Consider the following 11,490-nt stretch of genomic DNA (forward strand, 5'->3'; position numbering starts at 1 on the left):
TTTGCCTACAACCCACTTAGCCTACACTTAGTTTGCCTACAGCCCACTTAGACTACACATAGTTTGCCTACAGCCCACTTAGCCTACACTTAGTTTGTCTACAACCCACTTAGCCTACACTTAGTTTGCCTACAGCCCACTTAGACTGAACACAGTTTGCCTACAGCCCACTTAGCATACTCTCAGTTTGACTACAACCCACTTAGCCTACTGTTTACCTACAACCCACTTAGCCTACACTCAGTTTGCCTACAACCCAGTTTGTCTACACTATGAAAAGGTGACTAGCGGCTTAACTAGAATATTGAAATGTGTTCTAAAGCGCGACTGTTTTAAAAGACAATGCATTCAGTTCAGTAGGCTACATGATATACGTAAGGGAAATTGGTACTTAGGTAAGTCTATATTGGTATTGCGTAATTGGCAGTTACGCCCTTACATTCTTAGTTCTATTTTAGCATTAATCTTTCTGACCCATTTGTCATGATAAAGATTTTTTTCTTATTCTTATCATAGTAGATGTTAATGTATTATTATTCATTTTAATTAGTAGTAGCAGTTACATTATTAGTAGTAGTACTAGTAGCATTAACCGGCCTAGGTGGCATCGTGGTTAGGCCATCGGTCAACAGGCTGGTAGGTACTGGGTTCGGATCCCAGTCGAGGCATGGGATTTTTAATCCAGATACCGACTCCAAACTGAGTGAGTGCTCCGCAAGGCTCAATGGGTAGGTGTAAACCACTTGCACTGACCAGTGATCCATAACTGGTTCAACAAAGGCCATGGTTTGTGCTATCCTGCCTGTGGGAAGCGCAAATAAAAGATCCCTTGCTGCTAATCGGAAAGAGTAGCCCATGAAGTGGCGACAGCGAGTTTCCTTTCAAAATCTGTGTGGTCCTTAACCATATGTCTGACGCCATATAACCGTAAATAAAATGTGTTGAGTGCGTCGTTAAATAAAACATTTCTTTTTACTAGTAGCATTAATATGATATACATAGCCTATACATATTTTATTATTATTTCTTTCTCTATAGTTTTATATCATGTAACATTATTTTTTTATTTATGTGTCTAATAAGCCTATTTAGGTTGGGTGACAATATAGTTTATGTCTGCATTGTATAATTTTATGTAGTAATTTGACACTTTAATTAAATAATTTGAAATGAAAATACAATCTATCTGGTCTTACACAATTTCTTTTCGAATACGATCGTAATAGTATCCGACTTTTTTGTCTGCAAAATCAGTCATTAACTAGTCAAATGTTATTTATATTATATTTTTTTATATTGTCAAATAAAAGTATTTATGCATACAAAATAAAGCCATTGGAATTTGAGCCTTTATTTCCATACAGGCGCGTGTGCAGAGGGTGGGTTTCGGGGTTCGAAACCCCTCACTGCTCAAGCACATTTTCTTTCTGGGTTTTTTCAATCCATTTTCCGGGGGAAACATGTCTCGACCCCATAAACTTTACTCACCATAATCTGGACCCCCCCCCCCCCTCCACTGCTAACACTCCTGCCCACGCGCCAGCCAACAGACAGAGGAAACGGAATATCTGTAACAACAAATCCACCCAAACCTATAAATACATAAATCATGGGATATCTCGTTTAAACTGTTTGCTAAAAGAACAGACACGTCATGTTATAAATGGTGTCCTCCCAAAAGTCAGACGTCCCAAAACGCAGACGCCTTAAAACAACACAAGACACGGTTGAATGCATCACTAATTACCTGCCTTTTACCTTGAATAATACATGTAGTAAATAATTGAATAGTCTGATACAACTAATTACAGAACACACTAAAATTCGATTTATTTATACATTTTAACACATGTCCATTTGACGCATTTTTATCCTAATTTTAAAAGATGTCCAACGGCATCCAAGAACTGAATGGGTGTTTTCTGGCTAAATGTTGGCTTCTATTTTCCGTCTGTTTGTCGACTCTCTTATTTGATGGTGGAGCAGCTCGAAAGTTTATCTGTCTCAATTTAGCACGTTCTGATGTTTCTATTCCTTTTATCAATTCTACAATTCTGTACACATTTGGATGGTGAAGTTGAACTGACCGGTTCATTCTGGAATGAAAACCCCCCATAGTATTGTTTATTCTGGGGCCAGTTGTCAGACGATCGACCTCAAAAAGCACAGTATCTTTACATTTATTAATGTGGTAATGTCAGACACACTGCTGGAGGTAGATTGCTGGACAGACTGGAGCAGTACCACTAATAAAGCAGGCAGGGGTGTACAGGGTACATTACATAACCCAATATAGAGTTTTGTCTATCAAATGGCACGTCTATGCTATGGGACGTCTGACTTTTGGGAGGGAACCTTATAAATATATGCGCTACTTGGAGCCCACGATCATCTCAAGGTTTTTGCTCTCTTTGTAATTTACATCATTCAGATTTTTTTTATACATGTTATAACTAGTTGTCAATATTTATCTAAAACTAGAGCTGACTTCTGGTGTTCAATCTTAGACATTGGTCCAATTGAGCTAAGCACAGAATTACATTATTTTTCAGACGAGGCATTTATTACCCAACTACTTTCTTGCAATCCGCACTTAGACCTTGATAACGATACCACGAAATCATACATTACGATTGCCATAGAATTCATATATATATATACTACTCAAAAGAATTTAAGGGTCAAAAATTTATAACCAAACAAGTTTCAGAGTGTATTAGATTGATGATGTAAACTACACCAAAATTTTTATTTATTGTTCCATATTTACAAAAAACCCACAAATAAACGTCACTGTATACAAGAAAGTCACATGACATGCTGTCAAAGTTGAAGGTTGTCAAACATGGATTTTACACATTAGAACATTCGTTTAATAGTGTGTGAATCCACCCCTGGCGCGAATACACTCGACACATCGTTGCCTCATGCTGTTGATCAGACGTCTGAAGAACTCTTGGGGAATGGCCTGCTACTCTGCCATAAGAAGTTGACCCAGATCATGAAGGTTGGCCGAAGGGGCATGGTTATCCCGAACTCTCCTGCCTAATTCGTCCCAGGCGTGCTCTATTGGGGCCAAGTCAGGCGAATATGCTGGCCAATCCATCCTGGCGATACCTTGTTGTCTGAGAAAGTCCGTTACCACCCTGGCGCGGTGGGGTCTGGCATTGTCATCCTGCAGAACTGCCCCGCCGCCAATCTGCTGAAGGCCTGGGAGAACCAACGACCGGATAATCTCATTCAGATAGCGGATTCCATTCAGATTGCCATCCACCACATAGAGGGGGGTCCTGTGGTGGATAGAGGTGCCGCCCCACACCATTACGCTGCCACCACCGAACCGGTGACGTTGTCTAACGTTAACGTCAGCGAAGCGCTCCCCAGGACGTCTGTAGACACGAACCCAACCGTCGTTGAACTGGAGACTAAACCTGGACTCATCAGTGAACATCACTCGACCCCACTGAACACGTTGCCACCGCAGATGAAGTGTGCACCAGTGACGTCTGGCCGTTCTGTGACGTGGTAGGAGTGGTGGTCGAACAGCCTGGCGACGGCAGCGTAGATTATTGGCTCTCAGACGATTGCGTATGGTTTGATCAGACACTCGAGTTCCAGTCGCAGTCCGCAGATTGTCACGTAATCGGCGTGCAGTGGTTGTGCGTTGACGTAGAGCCATATTGGTGATGTAGCGGTCCTCTCTATTTGTAGTGCTTCGGGGTCTTCCCGAACGTGGACGATTTCGAACAGAATTCGTTGCTTGGTACCGTTGCCACAGTCGGCCAACGACACTCTGACTGACACCAAGTCTCAGAGCAACATTTCTTTGCGTATTGCCATCCTGAAGCCAAGCAATAGCCCTTCCTCGATCTTCGATAGTCAGTTGACGTCGTACCATTGTCGAATTTGGAGTGTGCACCGTACACGAACGCAAGCTCCAATTATACGGAAATTCAGCATTGGGAACATGGAATACACATGCAAAGCGTGCAAATGAAGCGCTTTGTGAAAAAGCAAGTTATGGGCACTTAGCAGATCTTTCGCTTTCGCCCTAATTTACGTGCAAATGTAAGCATGTTTTCGCCATTAGAACTAGTCGACAGTGTCAATGACAGTGGATTTTAATTCATTTATGGGTTGCTTAGACCCACTTTCGTCAAAATGAAACAATACCATGCGTGACATTATGGTCTAGCTAATATAATTGACATTCAGAAAATAATGTCGAAAATATCGTCTGACCCTTAAATTCTTTTGAGTAGTATATTTATTAAGTAAAACATATTTTGATACGTTAATTAATAACTGAGAAACAGTACACAGCAAAACGGTACACTTTATGTGCACGTACAATTGTAAAATACATTTAATATTATATGTTTATTATGTTTATTTTTTCTGTAGTTATTACTTGTTTATACTGTTTTGTCTTTGTGCTTTATTTCTTTGTATGTATATCTGTATATATGTTATTTTGTTGTTACAACTCTCTTTAAGAGGAATAAAGAATATATATATATATATATATATATATATATATATATATATATATTCTTTATTATATTTTCAGCCAATAGCCACATTTCACAGATGGAGTGCGAAATAATGTTTATGCAGTGTCATGGGCAAAACAGTGGGAAAACAGTGGGAAAAATTCGGGCAGTTTTTATCTGGGTAAAAGTTCGGGCAAATCAACCCCTCCAGCCCCCCTAAATCAAAGAGTCCCCATACGCCCATGTGCAATGTACTGTATAGTTTTGTAAAACAATTCTTACTCATTACCTGGCGTAATTATAGCTTACAATATCTGCTATATGCTATTTGTTTAGCATTATACTAATGTTACCTATCTTCATACATGTACCTACTGTCGTAGGCCTACCTAACCTGGAATCATATCGGGGGTGGGGGTGTCTTTTGAGCCCTTACTCGGTCCGCGTGGCTGTTAACTTTAAAACTTAATTTTCGATAGAACACCTTCTGAACTGAAAAAAACTCTTCTGGGTTTTTTTTTCTTTCTTTTTGTTTGTATTTTTCCAGAGAACTTCACCTTTTCTCCACCCCCACACAGACGCCCACTAAATATGGCCATGAAATGCCAAGAAGAGATCGATGCACCGTAGCTGCAGCTACTTTTACCCGTCCTTCCTGTCCACTACATGGTCATGTCGCATCCATTTGCTGGACATGTTGGCGTCATGAATGGTGTAGCCACGGACAAAATAACATCACTCCCTTGTAAACACAGAGCAGACGTCAAAACAAAACTCTCAGTCCTAGGTCAGCTTTAGTTTGTTTCTCATTTACAAGAAGCAGGTCTGTAGATGGATCGACTTCGTGAATGAAGCAGACGGACAATAATTAAGGCGGCAAATATATTTCTGACGTTTGGGAATGATGTTTTTCAAAGAGATCTAAAGACGGGTTGTTTATTTATTTTCCTAGTTAACTCGGTGTGTATCCTCTTTGATGTCAGCACTGCAACAACACACGACTACTAATACAGGGCTCGAAATAGCAGCTATGGAAAAACAAAAAAGTGCGGTCCATTTTTTTAGACCTAGCGCTTGAAAATAAAATTCACCTGCTACCAATTCCACCAAATTTGCAGATCATTATTCAAGAAACAAATGCACGCACTATCTTCTCGTCTTTTATTTTGGTGTGATTCAGATACACGGGCGTAGTAAAGTACAAAAAAGTGGTGGTGTAGGGGGGGGGGGGGGGCGCGCGCGCGCACACACACACACACATATAAAACATTGCAGCTGCTACAAAGTGAAGGGGGCACATGCCCCCTCCCCGCTTCCTACGCCAGTGTGTTATATTTTAATTCCATAATGTTCTCAAATACACCTTAGAGGTCCTAATTTGTTTTAAACACTATCCCAAACCCTTACCCCGTCCCATATTGTCCTATTTTCAGCATTTCATATATTGTCTTGACAGGACATATCTTTCATATGGCCTGCTACTTAAACAAAAAAACCCACACAAAAAACAGCAGGACATATTTCATTTCCTATTTCGAGACCTGTAATTGTTCATAAGAATCGAACAAACTGCTTGGAACGATTAATAATTATACTCATAAGTATAAAACATAAGTATTAGTTATGGTACTCTACAATAGGCCTACAATTTAAACCACTGTTTGTAAAAACCACAAGCGCGTGTCTATTGTTACCATACCGGCCTCGGTGGCGTTGTGGTTAGGCCATTGGTCTACAGGCTGGTAGGTACTGGGTTTGGATCCCAGTCGAGGCACGGCGTTCAGTTTTCAAAATGGCCACCATCATCAACCAATATATTGCTTATTACTGATGTTTTACAGTAATATACCAGTTTTTCTTTAGTTAACAAGTTTAGAATAAATATTTGGTTACGTGCATTATTAATATTTAACAGTTTGAAAATGTTTTATGTGACCAACATAACGCTTTTTCTAAAATGAACATCACTCGTTATCTTGCTTATTGCTAATCATTTAAAGGGACATTCCTGAGTTTGCTGTAATGTTTAAGATGTTATCGACTAAAATAGACTTTTTAACGATTGTAATTAAATATCTAATATATTTTTCTGCATAAAATGTTAGTGGCTGTATATTAAACATGTTTCTGATCGTTCTAATATCTGTACTGGGTTAAATTTTGTTTTATTTCCGAAAATATTTTTTTTTCTTACGTACGAAATTATTTGAAGACGAAATCCATTTTGGGCTTCTTACAAATATTAAGACGACCAGAAACACATTAGTTATACAGACACTGATATTCTAAACAAGCAAATATATTTAATATGTAAGTTTAATTGTAGAAATATTTTATTAGTCGGAAAAATCTTACAATGCAGCAAACTCAGGAATGTCCCTTTAAATAAGTACAAGCTTTTCTTGTATGTAGGCGTCGAAGATGCCAGCATGTGGAGCGGCCACTTATATTAGTTTGCCTTTCAGCTGATGGTGGTGGTGATGGTGGTGTGTGGGTGTGGGTGTGTGTGCGTGTGTGTGTGTGTGTGTGTTATACATAATCTTCAGAATTGGAGGGGGTAGTGCCCCCCCCCCCCCCCCCTCCCCACGTTTAAGACAGTCACCCATCATAGGCGTCAGAAAATGCCAAAAGTAGAAACCCCCTGCTGCATTATTTTCCGGGATAGTATGACCCGATCCTTGAAAACTTCATCCACCAGTCTAGACCCCGGAACACGCGCCTAGGAAGGTGCAGTCTTCAGAGTAGTGAGTGGGTGGGGAGATGCCCTGTGGCTTCCTGCTGTCAACGCCCACGCCCAGGTACAGTTGTTTCTTACACACCCGTTGATGAGAACATCATGCATTATTTTTGGTAACACATGGGTTGTTTACACACGTACGTGTGTTAACAATTTCAAGACATACGACTGGCTAGGTGATGACCAGGTCAACAGTGCCAAGCATCCAATGAAAAACAACACAGCGGAAATATATTACACTGTGATGTATAGTTAACCTGACAATGATGTGTCTGTGACAGACGCGTAAGTTAATTACAAGTGCAACGGCTGTAAATATTTTTTAGTCGAAAAAGATGTTAAAATTTGCTTAAAACCTGGTTGTTTGTTGTTGTTTTTTTGTTTTTTTGGGTGTGTGTGTGTTTTTTTAGGATTATGTAAGAAATAGAATAATACATTCATGTCCGTTAGATACCATTTATCTCATAACTCGTTGTTTAAATACGTATCAAACTCGCTTTCGCTCGTTAGATACATTATAAAACAACTCGTTGTGAGATAAATGGTATCGAACGGCCATACATGTAGTATTCTCTATATACAGGTTTGGCTGTGTTTTTGAAGCAGTACTGAATAACTGGTGAGAACATTGCGTACAGTTCAACTCGACCTGGCCGATATATGACGTAAAATGTCTTGTGATGATGAACACCGGAGATGCACTACTACGCGTCCACAATTTGTAACAATCCATCATGTTTTCCTGTCCAAGATTGCGAACAAGGTCATTTCTTGAAACGCTAATCGGAGGCTCGTTCGTTCCCGTAATAAAATAAGACCAATGATCATAAGATCATGAAACCACGCAAACATTTGATTATTTCTGTTCTTTGCATTCACAAGACCATCAAGAAATAGCTAGGTACATACCTCACGCATCTCTTAAAATATGAAAGCAGTCTTAAAACTCTTTGTTTTGTTTTATAATATACTCTTTTAAAAAGTAGGGGGAAATTGTAAGGTATATTAGTTGTGGGGAATAGTTATATGATAATAGTGAATTAATTGGGCAGACATTACAACCGGTAGTTCAGTATTACAGTAGGTTTTATGACCACCAACGATCTTGAAGGACGATTGGGGTCAGAAGTGAAATTTGAAATTTGACGGTTTTTATCAGTAAATAGCAAATTCAAACAATAAAAATGACTAAAAACAAACCAATAACAACTTTATGATAAACAGAATGAAAAAGATTGACAGAAATAATGTTCCACAGTGATTAATCGACCTTCCTGGAAATTGTCAAAATCGAGAATGACACCCCACGTACGCGTACGAGGCAACTGCGTGATGCACGTACAAACTATGGAATGTGTTTCGGTGTGTTGATAAACAGACCAGGCCCCGTGCTTATAAACCTTAAAGTCTAGACTTTAATCAAGTCCAGACTTTAATGTCATGGCAACGCCATTCAAATAGCATTACGTTAAAGTCTGGACTGTATTAAAGGCTAGACTTTAAGTTTTATAAGCACGGGCCCTGAACGTTCTTTACTAGGATATCTGTGGTCAAAACGTATGTTCGGTCTAATAGTTGATATTAACATTAATATTTCAGGTTTCCCTACTTTTTTTGAAGAGTATACATCAAGAATATAATATATATTATATATCTCCCTTCTCCTCCGCCCATACACTTAGGCGTATGGGCTCCCATTTTTGTGGGGGGGGGGGGGGGGGGGGGGGGGCTTGTTTTTGTCCAAATTGAAGGAATATGCCCAAATCTGGTAACAACATTTATTTATATTAGCATTTCTGCCAAACAGCTATACAAGTTGCAAACGAACCACTATGCATTTTTATATGGTTACAACAAAGTTTGCGGGTAGAATGATGGAAATACATGGTAAAAAGGTCTCAGGTTAGCACATTTCTCCGCATTTCTCTATCATTTTGCTCGATTTTGAGGTTTTGCTCCAGAACTAGAGGGGAGTGTTATGTATGTGTGGGGCAGTTGCCCCCACCCCATCTGTCTCGTACGCTTATGCACGTTTTTCCTTCCGTTTGCATGTAAACCAAACGTTGTATCTGCCCCTTCCATCCTAGTTCATAATTGTCTGAAAATTTATGTTTTATAAGAAAGAATATTATATTGCTTAAAACGGCAGTCACACTTGTAAACTCAAGACTACATGTATGCTATTCGTATGGGCGACTTCGGCCAGATTTCTCGTTGACGATTCCACCATGGTCTGTAATTTAAGTGGAGACTGACCACCTGGATTTGTTTAGCTGATGCAAGTTTGAAATGAAAAAATGTGTACATTATCTCAGTTCATACTTCAGGCTTTCTGTCAGAAAGTAGTTTGTGAGTACTGTAATAAAAACAAAACAGAAAATAAGTGCCCGTCTAGTTGATTATGGGTTAGAATGCTTTGAATAATTAGACACTGCATTTTAAAAGTTCTCTTACTATAATCTATCTATCAATTTAAAAACATTTAGGGTACCTAATTTTTCACTCCGTACCCTCTGGCAGAAACCCAAAAAAAAAAAAAAAAAAAAAAAAAAAAAAAGGAAAAAAACATCCAAGTGTTTTATTTTCACCTAAAATGGAAATTAATGGCTGAACCATTAATGAGTCATCCAGGCTCAAGTCTCGGACTTCCAAAGTTTTTATAAGCATGAAGAAAGGTGTCCATGATGGTAAGGAACCACAAAGTTTATTCAAAACAAACGAAAACGCTTTGATGCCTTTACTTTAAGTTCAAGTGGCAATAGAAAGAATAAATTTTCTTAGATTTATTACTAACCAAAATTAATTTAATTAGTCTTACAATATGTATACATACTCTTTTATTTTCCATTTTTTAATGAATTACTGGCACCCCAACATATATGAGACATTTCAAATGTCACCATTTTCGTAACTTTGTCGAGAATATCGGTGAGGTTCAAAAGTAGGTCGTAATGACCTACTTATGGGACACAACACACCGCCATCCAAAGGTGTTCTTACCTGCAGAGTTTGATGATCCCTATATTAATTGATAAGAAAGATATGGAAAAGATTTCCTTTAATGTGCAGTAATGCATGAAAAATAGGTCGCAGTGGCCTAGTTAAGGTTTAATGATCCTACATGATTTGATAAAGATCCCTTCCAGAAACTAAAAAGGTTACAGATGGACGTACATACATGTGAATGGACAGCCACCGCCATACCATAATACAATCCGTGAAAGATGGGCAATAAAAACAACCAACAATGGTTAAATATAAAGCCTTGTTTATTTATTCACAAGAGAAACATTCAGTCAGCATTACAGAAAATATAAGTACATGTATTTCTCTTCTGAAAAGTATTAAATTAAATACAGTTGACAAAACAATAAACTAGAATGTAAACTTCTACCCTTGTTTATATTACTAATGACAAATTATATAGAATAAAGCATTCATTTCATTACTTACTGTATTAAAATTGTTTTAGATTTTGCAATAAACAACAAAAACAAACTCTTTAGCATTAGAAGTATTCCGATTTACCCAGGGGGCAAAACCATTTTTTTTCTTCAGTAAATGAACCTGGCGTGCTGTAAAAGGTTTGCCACTAAAAATCATATCTACATATATTTAGGATCACAACCTAGTTTGACGACCTTTACAACAAGCTACTGGAAATTTGTAGGTCGCTATTAAATACAGCGTCCCTCTGTAGAGGGGCATCATATTTAACAGCAACCTACACATTTCCAGTAGTTTGTTGGGAAGGTTGTCCACCTAGGTTGTGATCCTAGATACATGTAGATATGATTTTAGGTGGCAGATCTTTTACAGCACGCCGGGTCCATTTTCCCCCCTGGGTAATTATTTCTATTCATATTCAATCTTCCTTTGCACAATCAAATCATTTTTCCAACTGGCATCATTCTGACATAACAGTACAGACGCATATACTCTGATATACATAAACCCAGATGATGTCATGTTTCATGTACAAATAATTTCATTAAAATTAAACTCTTGATTCTGTTTTTTTTTCCTCAAAAATTAACAGACAAAAAAAAAACATATACAGCTAAACCTGCCTAAACAGGATTTCTGAGAAAAAAAAGGTAAAGTTTCTTAGTCCTAAATGTTTTCCTATGTAATCATTGTATTAAAAATGGGGTTTTATTTAACAATATCATTACACCAAATTTAAAAAATGTGTACTTCTGGTTACATGTGGAAAACAATTTGGGTAGTACCAGTAGGTAGGCTGTAATTATTATAATT

Source organism: Gigantopelta aegis, chromosome 3 (genome assembly GCF_016097555.1).
Source record: "Gigantopelta aegis isolate Gae_Host chromosome 3, Gae_host_genome, whole genome shotgun sequence".
NCBI lineage: Eukaryota > Metazoa > Mollusca > Gastropoda > Neomphalida > Peltospiridae > Gigantopelta > Gigantopelta aegis.